Below are 11,992 nucleotides of genomic sequence, written 5' to 3' on the forward strand. Positions count from 1 at the left end.
AGAGCTTGAGTGCTTTACCATAGATAAGTGAGCAGAAGAAATGTGGCAACCTTAAAACACTGCATTTAGCAAGGACAGACCCTGGGAAGGGGGAAATTGAAAGGAAGATCAATCTAGATGGGTGAGACTGATACATGGTTAGGTGGGACAGAGTTTTGGTTGGCTATAGGTCTGGGTATGCTGGCCAGGATCAGGAAAGCTTTGGCTTTCCAGATAGCTTCCACTTTCCTTCTGTACAAATGGTCTTGAGTTCTTCCTGCTTATACCACATTCCCTGTTTCTTTACAAGTCTCCAACTTCTGGCAATCCAAGGGACCGGGGTAGTAACAGCTGCACCCAAGGCTTGTTGTGCACACAGTGAACTAAACTATTGGAATGCCAGTGCTCTCATTATTTTTTCCTAACTTACCATAATCAAATTTTATTTAAGAAAAACAACTTGGCCCTTGCTGGTGTGGCTCAGTGGATTGAGCACCCGCCTGCCTGTGAATCAAAGGGTCCTTGGTTCAATTCCCAGGCAGGGCACATGCCTGGGTTGTGGGCCAGGTCCCCAGTAGGGGGCGAGCGAGAAGCAACCAGTGGAAGAAGCAACCACACACTGATGTTTCCCTCTCTCTCACCCTTCCCCATTGTCTAAAAAGAAGTAAATAAAATCTTTTTTTAAAAAAAAGCAACCTGTACTTTTTACAGTGACAACACATGATCATTGTAGAAAAATGAAATAAAGTAAAATTCAGAGATATCCATAATTCAGAGATAAGCACTGTTTATATTTTTCAAATGATGTAATACTGCACATATTCTTTATTTTGTAATACATATTTTATTTTTCTGAATCCATTTATTATCTGCTCCTACATGAAAAAACTATTCTGTGAGACCAGATTTTTCTCAGAAGACTAGCCTTCAATTTTATTTTAAATTAAATAATAACTTATATTAAAAAGCACACAAATTATTGGTATACAATTTCATGAATTTTCACAGAGGGAAACACTGCCTTCACCCACAAATAGAACATTACCAGCATTCCAGAAAACTTGGCAGTGTACCCTTCCAGATACTAAAAGTCATTATCTGACATAAATTATTTTTTCTGCATTTGAACTTTTTATAAATAGAAGCTTATATAGCCTGTACTCTTTTCATCTGCTTTCAGCTGCTCATCATTATGTTTATAGATTCACCCATGTTGTTATATAGAGTTATTCATTCATTCATTCTGATTGCCGTATAATATTCCACTGTGATTTTATTACAGCTTCTTTATCCTTTCTTTTGTTGATAGGATTTGGAAAATTTCCAGTTGGTACTCATAAATGCTGCTATGATGAACATTCTTCTATATGACTTTGGTGAGCAAGGAACAAACTTTTCAGGAATATACCTAGGAGTGGAACTATTGGATCATGTAAATACTCAGATTTAGTAGATACTGCCAAACTCTTTTCCATAGTAATTGTACCAGTTTACTCTAGTACCATCTGTGTATGAGAGTTCCAGTTGCTCTCCAACCTTATCAATATTTTTTGTTTTTTTGTATTACGATTTTTATGCACTTTTCATCTTGGCCAATGTGGTGAGTATGTAGGCTCTCACTGTGTATTTAAGTTATATTTCTCTGATGGTTAATGGAGATAAATCACTTTATGAGACATTTAGATATCTTCTCTTGTAAAATGTTCAGTCTTTGGCCCATTTTGTATTGGGTTCCCTGTCTTTTTGGTTTTGATTTATAGAAGTTCTTTATATAGTCTGGATACTTGTCCTTTTTTGGATGTATGTGCTGAAGATGTTGTCTTCCTCTTTGTGGGTAGCCTTGTCATTTGTCTGTAGTATATTTTTGATAAGCAGATTTTTTAAAAAATATTTTGTTTATTTATCTTTAGAGGGGAAGGGAAGGAGAGAGGAAGGAAACATCAATGTATGGTTGCTTCTGGTGCATCCCCTGCAGGGAACTGACCCCTGCCGGAAACTGGCCTGCAACCCAAGCATGTGCCCTGACTGGGAATCGAACCGCGATCGTCTGGTTCGCAGGCCTGCGCTCAATCCACTGAGCTACACCAGCCAGGGCGATAAGCAGATTTTTTAATAGGGTTTTTTTCCTTATGGTTGGCATTTTTGGTTTGTTATTTAAATTCCCCCCCCCTCATGTTCATGAAGATGTTCTATGTTTTCTTCCCAAAGTTTTATTGTTTTACCTTTCATATCAGATCTAAACTCATCTGGAATTGTTTTATTATGTGGCCTGAGATTGGGATTAAGATTCGTTTTTTTCCCTTAGAGCTATCTGACTGACATAGCACCCTTAGAGATATCTGACTGATAATTATGTAAATAATATTATTAACAATATTATACTTTCCTTTATTGTATTATATCTGGTGTCTATCTGTTTCTAGGATTTCTATGGGGTTTCATTGATCCTTTAGCACAATTTTTAATGGCTATATACTATTTCATTGTCTGGAAGTGCCATAATTTAGTCAACCAATTCCCAATTGCTAGGCATTTAGATTGCTTTTAATGTAAATGTATTTTCTAAGACCTATCACTGTATTCTAAAAATAGCATCTTCTATTTCATCAATGAGTCTTATATACCCCCTCCCCAGTTGGATATACTGTAGATTTTTTCCTTTTATTTAATATAACCACTGTGAAATAAAAGGGAGTGAGGGCTCTTTTCTGGGCGCTGCAAATGGTCGCTGCCACCCATTAGAAGGGCCGTTTCCAGAGCGAGAGTTTCTGGGGCTGGTGGCAGAGTCACTCTCTTGCATGGGAAGAGCTATTTCCGGTCTCAGTAGAGACCCTGGAACAAGAAGAGCAGCAGTGACGCAGTGTGCACGTGTATGAGGAAGGGGAGGCTGATGAACCACTTCTGACCCTGACAAAAAATTCTATCCACACCATCTGAGGAGCCCAGCCTCCTTGCTCCCACACATTTCCTGAGGAAATCTTTCTTTCCTCTACCCCTTGTCCTGGCCCCTATTCTTGAATCAGGAAATAACTCAAGTCCCAAGTAAACTGTCCGAATGAAGATGTTTAGTGTAACATTCACAGGAGCCAAACCCAGAAATGTTCATTTTGCCAAGAAAATCTTAAACTCCCAGCAGAAATGATCTGGTCTGGGGACTTGCTTCTGGCCAACAGGACAGCCTGCTCAGGCCAGAGCAAAGGCAAAAGTTAGAAGGTGCCCTCGCTGGTGTGGCTCAGTTGGTTGGAGTGTTGTCCTGTAAACTGAAAGGTCGCGGGTTCATTTCATGGTCAGGGCACATGCCTCGGTTGCTGGTTCAGACAAGTCCTTGGTTGAAGACTTAAAAAAATGTTAGGAGGCCATGGGTGGGTCACCCTGTCTATGGCTTCGGAGCTGAGGAAGATTTGGTTTCAGCTGTGGATAAATGTGCTCTTCCAGCCTTCCTCCCACCTCGCCCAGGAAGATTGGGTCAGAGCCAAGAGCCACACAGATGTTCACCATGAACAAGCAGGGGCAGTGAATAGGCGCGGGAAGGTGGAGAGAGCTGATCTGGTAGAGACCATGATGGGAGGGAGCTGCAAGAGAAACCAGGAGAACGGACTGGCTGAGTGAGTGACTGTCAGGTTTGCTTTCTCCTAATTAATGTGGTTTCCTTACGAACCCCCTGCTGATTCCCAGCTGGCCAAGCAACGTTACAACGTGAGGACTGCCCTGACTGGGCCAGGAGCTGAGGCTGTGAGCCTCCCAAGAAGGGTCTGATTTCATTTGCAGTCTCTGCCCCTGTTCCCCAACTGGCTTTGCGCAGATGAGGCCGAGACAGTACCCGAACGGGAGGAGGGAAAATGGGGCGTTGCAGGGACGACTGGGACTGCTTGTTTTGGGCTTGCCTGGCTGATCTCCTTGGGTTCCCATGACCTTTAGAAAAGGGCAGTTCCTGCTTATTTGGACTGCTGCCTCCAAACAGGTATGAATGGGGGTGGGTCAGAAGAACTTGGACTGAGAACCCCTGGCCCTGTTTGTCACAGTGGGCCTGGAAACAATCGTGGTATGTCTAGAATCCTTGTTAATTTAGTGTTTTCCATCGATTTTGGGGCGTTGCTTCTTTTCCTCACTAGAGCTCTTACTCTCTCCAAGTTATTCATCATATATCCTCATTTGTTCATTGATTCATTTCGCCTACAAGTATCAGTTGAGCTGGTACTATGTACCTTTTGTAAACAGATGATTACATGCTGAGGCTGGGGTTGGGGTGGGGGGGCAGAAACTCCCAGGGGTGAAAGCTCTTGTCTGACAAAGAAACATTTTGTAAACTGGATGATGACCTTGGGATTTATTTGCTTTCCCTCCAACCACCTCCACCCCTGCACAGTGTAAAAAAAATTTTTAAATAGTAAAATAAAACACACAGAGAAGAAGTACATAAAATCTAAATGTACCATAGAACAGGTTAATTGTAAAGCAAAAATGATTTATTTCTATACTGGATCAATATGGATAAGGGTGAGAAAATACAAAAAAAGTGAAATTGGTAAAAGGCTGCTTTAGGGGTCTTCAGAACCCCAAAACCTTGCAGGAAACTGAGGCTAGAGGACAGAGGCCCCAAACAGAATTGCTGAAGCAGAGAAAGCCTGCTGTGCCCTTTGTGCACATTCCCCGGCCAGGCCAGCATCCTCTCCAAGTGAGTGCACCCTGATAGGGACCCCCAGCGCTTGGCTGGCATTAGCTGTGCCCCAGCTTCAGCAGTGGTTGGAGCCAGTAAGAAACGCTTAACTCAGTTTCCTCCCAGACTCAGCAAGCCCTGGATGTGGCTGGGCACTGCAGCAGAGGGCAGGCTGCCCTCTCTAAAAGGGCCTTCGTGTCCCTGTCAGGCTGAGAAACTCATCAGGTTTTTTTCTCCCGATTCCAACTCTTGTATAAGGAAAAGATCTTAACCTTTTACAGTGCTTTGGGACTGCTGGCACATTTTTGCTAAGGGGTACAAAATGGCAGCCTAGGCAAACGCTGTCCCCACTATGCACATGGGGACACACACGAAGGGCAAGGAAAGACCTGCAGACTGAAAACCAGCTCTGCTCGCCCCAGCTGGCTACCTGAAGTTGAAAATGCTTTCTGGACCTCAGTTTCTTCCTCTGTAAGGAGTTCTGGTTCTAGAATTCTGATTCTCTAAACACTCCCATCCTTGCACCCAGAATGGCAAGAGTTCAGCCTTTAATTTCTTCCTTCCCACTCCGCTCTCCTTTAAGAGATCTCACCTACTTTTACTGCTTGGCTCTCATCTTGAAGCTGATAAGTCCAAACTTCATAACCATGCTTCTCTGAGCTACAGCCTCTGACTGTCTCTAGAAATTTCTGTGTGGTTCTTCTGAAGGAGCTTAAATGCGCACCATGTCTAAGTAAGGCCACTACCTTCCTCGTAAGTCTCAGTAGTGTCCATCTCTGTCCTTCGCAGTGTCATCGTTGGCTGCCCCTCCATCTAATTTTCAAAGTTTTCATAAATTTCACAGATTTCAAAGTAACCTCACAATGACGTCCTCTTCCTTACCACTTCAATTCCAGCCATCTCCCAACACCTCAACTTTCCCATTGCCGTCAGTTTCACCATCTGTAAGCCACTCTACTGTCTGTCTAATTTTTCTAAACACCCGCGGTCCCTTTCCTATTCAATGGCATCTCTCTTCTCCCACCCGCCCCTCCACATCTGGCCTCTGAATTTTCAGTTTAAGGAAACTCCCGGAAGGCTTAAGTCAGAGCTGCTGCTGACCAGGAGGACTAAAGTCCTAACTCTGCAGCCTGACAGTGGGGCCTTCCATGATGTGGCATCCCTACTTTCCCACCTTTTCTCCCCTCTTCTCCCACATAGACTCTCAAAACCTACCCCCTGTCTATTTTCCTTCCTTCCTTTACTCCTACCATGTTCCTCTTCAGGGGGTTCCTCCCCCCTTCCCTAACCAGAGCCCTCCCTTCTTTCAGGACCTGGCCCACTTCTCCTTTGTCAGCTCTTCCTCCATCTGACCCTTCTGCATATTCTCTCTTTTCCCCCTGCTACTCTGGAGCTATTCTGCTCCTTCCTCTGGCTATGTAGAATAGGATTATGTGCTATTCTCCATTTGCCAGGACTCTCTGAGAGTGGCAAGGGATGGTTGTCCAACTTGTAGAAGGACATTTTCGAGCTCTTAGTTCCCATCCAGGATGGGCAAGTTTCAGTGGGTCTTGGGGCAACTGGAGCCAGACTCTCAGACAACACCATGTTCTTTCTCTTCTTCACTTTTCTCTGTTTCCCTCTGCATTTGGCTTTATTCACTCGGTGCTGTCTCCCCATGAGGCTGCCAACAGTTCCTAGATTTAGACAGGGATGGAGATACTAAGATTGGCAGGCTGCAGGGAAGCTGTATGGAGAAGCTACAGGAAAGGCAGAAGGAGTTTCCCCAAAGAAAGGAAATACTGTTTCAAGAAAAAGGGCAAGTGCTAGACAGGAAAACTAATAAATGGTCACCCCTGTGTTACTTAGGAGTTGGGTCAGCTATGCATGACAGGAAACCACCAAAAGCAGTGATATAAATAAGAAGGCAAAGGACTCTAGAAGCAGTCAGAGACCCAGACTCCTTCCGGCATGGCACTCTGCTGCCTCGTAGTCCTAGATACTGTGTGAGCTCTAGCCATTCTGCTGAGATAGCCCGGGGAGCAGGAAGGAGAAGGAGAGGAAGAATGGCCTAACCTGCTATCTGTTAAAGATGCCTTCTGAAAGTTGTACACACTTTAGCTTATGTTTCTTGTATTGCCAGGACTTAGTTATATAGCTATAGGTGGCTGTAAGGGCTTCTGGGAAATGTCTTAATCCTCGGCAGCCATATGCACAGCTAAAAATCAGAGATGCTATTTATTACACACTAAGGTGAAGGCGAGAATGGATGTTAGACCCTTAGCAGCCTGTGCTATAATTCATGATATGCTTTGAGGGGCATTGCCCCAGAGATGTGGAACACGGTGCTATGCAAGGTGACCAGCTTCATTTTTGAATAGCCCAAATCTGCCCCTCTGTGACCTATATCTGCTGGTCCTTGCTCTGCCCTCTAACCCTTGTCAACACTATGGCATTTAAATTATTGGAAGACAACATTGCATTCAAGTCTGTTTTGGTCCAGTCATCCTTGACTTCTATTTTTCTCTCTTCAAAAAAAAAATTTTATCCTCACCTGGGGACATTATTTTTTTTATTGCCTTTAGAGAGTGAGGAAGGGGGAGAAGGAGAGGAGAGGAGAGAGAGAGAGAGAAACATTGACATAAGAGAGAAACATGGACTGATTGCCTTCTCGCACACACCTTGACTAGGGATTGAACCTGCAACTTGGATATGTGCCCTGACTGGGAATTGAACCCACCACCATTTGGTTTGCAGGATGACACTCCTGCCAACTGAGCCACACTGGCCAGGGCCTATTTTTCTCTTATAAGTTCCTGCCCTGGTGTGCGGCTGAGGTTGGTCAGTAATGTGACACTCTAAGCTAGACCTAGTGTCCCAGATGTTGTGTGACCAGTATTAGAATATAATTGGGCTGTTGGCACCCCCCATTCCAACAATGTACATCTGTTAATGTGGCCACGAGAGAGACAATGTGTCATCTCAGGTCTGATGGGCTTGTTGCCAACCGACCTCATGCTTATCTTCATGTGGACATCTGGTGCCAAAGCACTCAAACTCGGTGATCCACTCCCTGGCAGACTGACCCCAAAACAAGTCTTTATAAGCATTTATGACAATTGCCATCTTGTGGAGGCATCTTACTCTTGTGGAGCCCTCATTTTTATTGTGACTGTCAGCTGATAGATTTGCTTTTTCCTCCAACTTCTGCTAAGATCAGGAGTTATGTCCTTTTCCTCTTTCATGTTCCCCATGGAGATGTTTATTTTTTGTTTTCCTTGGGTAAGTTTATTTCCCCAAGTAAGGTAGGTGCAAGGTCTCTCAGAGCAATGGGAAACACCATGATCTCTGAATATGTAGTTAGGGTTCCTGAGAAGTAGACTCTGAAACAGAGGTGAGCACATAGTGAGTGTTTTAGGGAGTGATCTTAGGATCCACGTCTGCTAAAGGAAAGGGAAGGGAGGGAAGGAGGACCAGGCAGAGGGAGGGGTCAATCTGCACTGGGGTCTCAGTGGAATTTTCCTACCTTCTGTAGAGAGTTCTGAAGTTGGGGTGATCTTCAGGGTTGTCTCAAGTGGGGACAAGAGGGCTCAGTTTTTGTATTCCCACCACAATCAGCCATTGGATGTGGGCTCACCCCCTGTTCAGCCAGACAGTCTCCGCAGGGATTGGCAGTGCAGGGCTTTCTGCCTGTAGTACTCTCAGCAGCTGGAAAAAGTTCTTTGTGCCTGAAATGGGGTCTGAACAGTGCGTCATGGCGTCCAGTGCAGAGTGGAAGATGTGGGGGTTCTAGAGTTGCCACTGACCAGCTGGCTCAGTCTGGGCCACCGCATTCTCCATGCTGACCCTCAGTTTCTCTTCTCATAGGAAATGATATCTGGGGAGTCACCCAGTGGGATGCGCTGAGGGTGGGCCCTGATCTGGCAGTTGGATATGGAAGGAGCTCTACTGAGAGGCCTGATAAGAATCCAGAGGTGATCCTCAGCTGTTCCCGTAAACCTGGATTGCTGTGGGTGTTATCAGAGGGCCAGGAGATCACTTGGGTCCCAGGTCACGGGTGGCATCTAGGTGAGAAGGGGGCTACCTTGGAATGGTTTTCCTTAGAGTCCTGGAAAGGCCAGGTGGGCTTCAAAAGCCACAGAGTAGTTGTCAGAGGCGGAATGTTTGTGCTGCACATCCCTGCAATTTATCTGTTGGAGCTTAACCCCCAGTGTGATGGTATTAGGAGGTGGGGCCTTTGGGAGGTGATTAGGTTTAGGTGAATCATGAGGGTGGATGAGGTTAGTGCCCTGATGAGAAGAGGAAGAGACACCAGAACTTCCTTTCTCTTTTGTAGGACACAGTAAAAATAGGGCCATCTATAAACCAGGAAGTGGTTCCTTGGCAAGAACCAAATTTGTTGGCTCCTTGATCTTGGACTGCCCAGCCTCCATAACTGTGAGAAATTAATGTCTGTTGTTTTTGTCTTCTGATTTGTCAGAGCAGCACGAAATGATTAAGACAGTGGTAGTGGAAGAGGGAAGAAGGAGACAGCTGGGAGGTCACTGCTGATGAGCAGGGTCAGGAGGCCTGGGTCTCGGTGCGAAGCCCAGCTGTCTCTGCTGCCGTATGACCTGGGCATGGCCTGGACCGCTCTGGACTCCAGTGACCTCATCTGAGGAGTGAAAGGTTGGGCTGCCTGTCTCTGGGCTCATCTCTAACTGTATGGTTCCATCACTCTAGTGCTAAAGTACTTCCCTTGTGCCTTCATCCTTGGGGCAAGGATGGGCAGAAGGGAAAGGCTGGGAGTCAGGGAGGCTAAGCTTCCTCCTCTTTTCCTTCGTTCTGGCCTTGCTGGTTCACTTCTGCAGGTGAGACCATTGCAGACACTTCAGGAAGACTGTCCTTAGGTGGAGGTGGGTAGGGCTGGGGTTCGGACGTTAGGGGTGGTGAGAGGACTGCAGGGGTCAGGAAAGGGCAGTCACAACACACCCTCAGGGCTGTCCTTCCTGACTGTGGCAGTTTCTGTAAAACTTGCATCTATTTCAGGGTGGATTTATTAAAGTTAAGGGTATCAATGATAAAAGAATATAACCTAGATTTTATCTGACATGGGTACTCATGACCTGTATATATTTTGTACACTGTACACAGCTTGTATGTATGTGTGTATGTGAGAGAGAGAGAGGGAGAGAGGGAGGGGGGAGAGAGAGTATTCTGTCATAACTTGATGTTTGGAAAAATGGCACCTTCCCCTTTGTTCACAGTTTCCTTTCGACCCCTGAGAAATTTTTGGTTGTATTTATCGCCACAAGCTGCCAGTCTTGGAATGTGAGAACCCGGGGGAGGAAGGGGAGCCAGCCTCTGGCTCATTCCTTTGGGTCATTGGAAGGTACTGGAGCAGAGGCAGAAGGAGAATCCTTCCTTTCCTTTTCCCTTCTAGCCCATCTGACCTTTCAGAGGGATGCATATCACTGCTGCCCTCCTCTCTGAGAAACTGCATGAGGCTGCAGTAGAGGCAGGGCAATGGCTGGGATGGCCCTTCACCGGACATCCAGCCAATGGCTTCCAAGCCAGGTTGGTCCTGAGATCTCAGTGGAGGCCCGGGACACTGGCCTGCTCCATAGCTCAGCTGCTCCGTCCCTGAAGGCATGTGTGTGTCATCCACCTCTGGCCTCCAGGCTTCCAAATCTGAGGATCCCTGACGGGTGGAATCACCCCTTGTTCTCACACTTGTCCTGGGAGGCAGAGGGCAGGCAGAGGGGTGTTTCTTTCTGGAATGACCTCTCAGTTCCAGAGAGGACGAGTGACTTGCCCAAAATGACATGGCAAATTAGAGAGTCCTAGTCAATGAAGCAACCTGACAGCTAGAAATAGAGGGATGCAGTATTTGCTTTCTTTGGTGGTGAGGCTGGAGGGGCTGGAAAAATTCTTTTTGGGGGTCAGGTAGTCTTGGGTGACAGGGTATTCCCTGTAGACCTGCTGAGACTAAGAATTGCCTGCTCTGCCCCCCCAACATTGGGATCTGCCAGGGGAGCTTGTTGGGGGAGGGAGCAGAGCCCAGAAGGAGGGAGGGAGAGGCCAGAACAGGGAAGGCAGAAAGGGAGGGAAAGGGCTTGGGGACAGAGGGATCTGGAGAATGAACAAACAAACAATGTCCTGGAAAATGACTTGTTTCCCCCTTCCAGGCTCCCTGCCTGCCTGCCTTCCCCACTGGAGACAGTAATTTAGAATAACGAGTCATAATTTGATAACATTCTCTTCCAGCCTGCAGGGTAAACAAGGATCTCCCGTGGAAGGAAGAACACATGGCGCAGGCCTCTGGCACACTCCCCGGCGCCTAGGCAGGGGTTCCCCTCTCCTGTAGCTGTCCCTCTTTTACTGGGTGTGCTCGAAACACGTTTGGGCAGCTCCAACCCCCGTTTTCTACTAAGGTTCACAGTCTCCTTGTGTCTCCTACCCCCTCCTCCCCACTTCCCCTCAGCCCTCCCTGGTAATGTCCTCACCCTGAAGCCTGTATACTGTTTAAATATTTAAACCCATCTATTTCCTGTTCATTAGTGGTGTAAGTCCTGGGTCTGTTCCTTGTGTGTATGTCCTGCTGTGTCTGTCTCAGAGGGAAGGACTGCTGGCCAGTAAGTGGCCTTTCCTGGACACAGCGTTGCCTGGGCCTATGGTCAGCTGTCTCACCGATTCTGGCTCTGATTTTACCTTTCTCCACTGCATAAACTTAACCATCTTCACCATTTAAAAACATACAGTTCATTGCTATTAAATACATTCATAACACTGTGCAACCATCACCACCATCTCCCTCCAAAGCTCTTTTCATCTTCAAAAACGGAAAGTCTGTACCCATTAAACACTAACTCTCCATTCCCTTTTCCTCCCAGGCCCTGGCGACCACGGTTCTACTTTCTGTCTCTACAGTATTGATCACGGCAAGTACCTCGTGTAAGTGGTATTATACAGTATTTATTTCACGTAGCACAGTGTCCTCAATGTTTATCCATGCTGTAGCATATATTAGAATTTCCTTCCTTTTTAAGGCTGAAAGATATTCCATTGTGTATATATACCACATTGTGCTTATCCATGTGTCAGTGGACATAGGATGGCTTCCATGTTTTAGCTGTTACCAATAAGGCTGCTGTGAACATGAGTGTGCAAATTGGCTTTCATTTTTTATAATAAAAGGCTACCTTTTATTGATTGCTTACTACATGCCCAGGACTGTGTAGACTTAATTACTTAATTATCACAGGTACTTCCCAAGTGGCAACTATTCTGTCCATTTTATGGATGAAGAAACTGAGGAACCAAATAATTATCTCAAGACAAGGAAAGGGGAGAACAAGGACAAGCATCTGCTTAGGCTCTAACTGTGACCTTTTTACT

The sequence above is a fragment of the Sturnira hondurensis genome, unplaced genomic scaffold (assembly GCF_014824575.4).
Source record: "Sturnira hondurensis isolate 20B ecotype Veracruz unplaced genomic scaffold, ASM1482457v3 Scaffold0000880, whole genome shotgun sequence".
NCBI lineage: Eukaryota > Metazoa > Chordata > Mammalia > Chiroptera > Phyllostomidae > Sturnira > Sturnira hondurensis.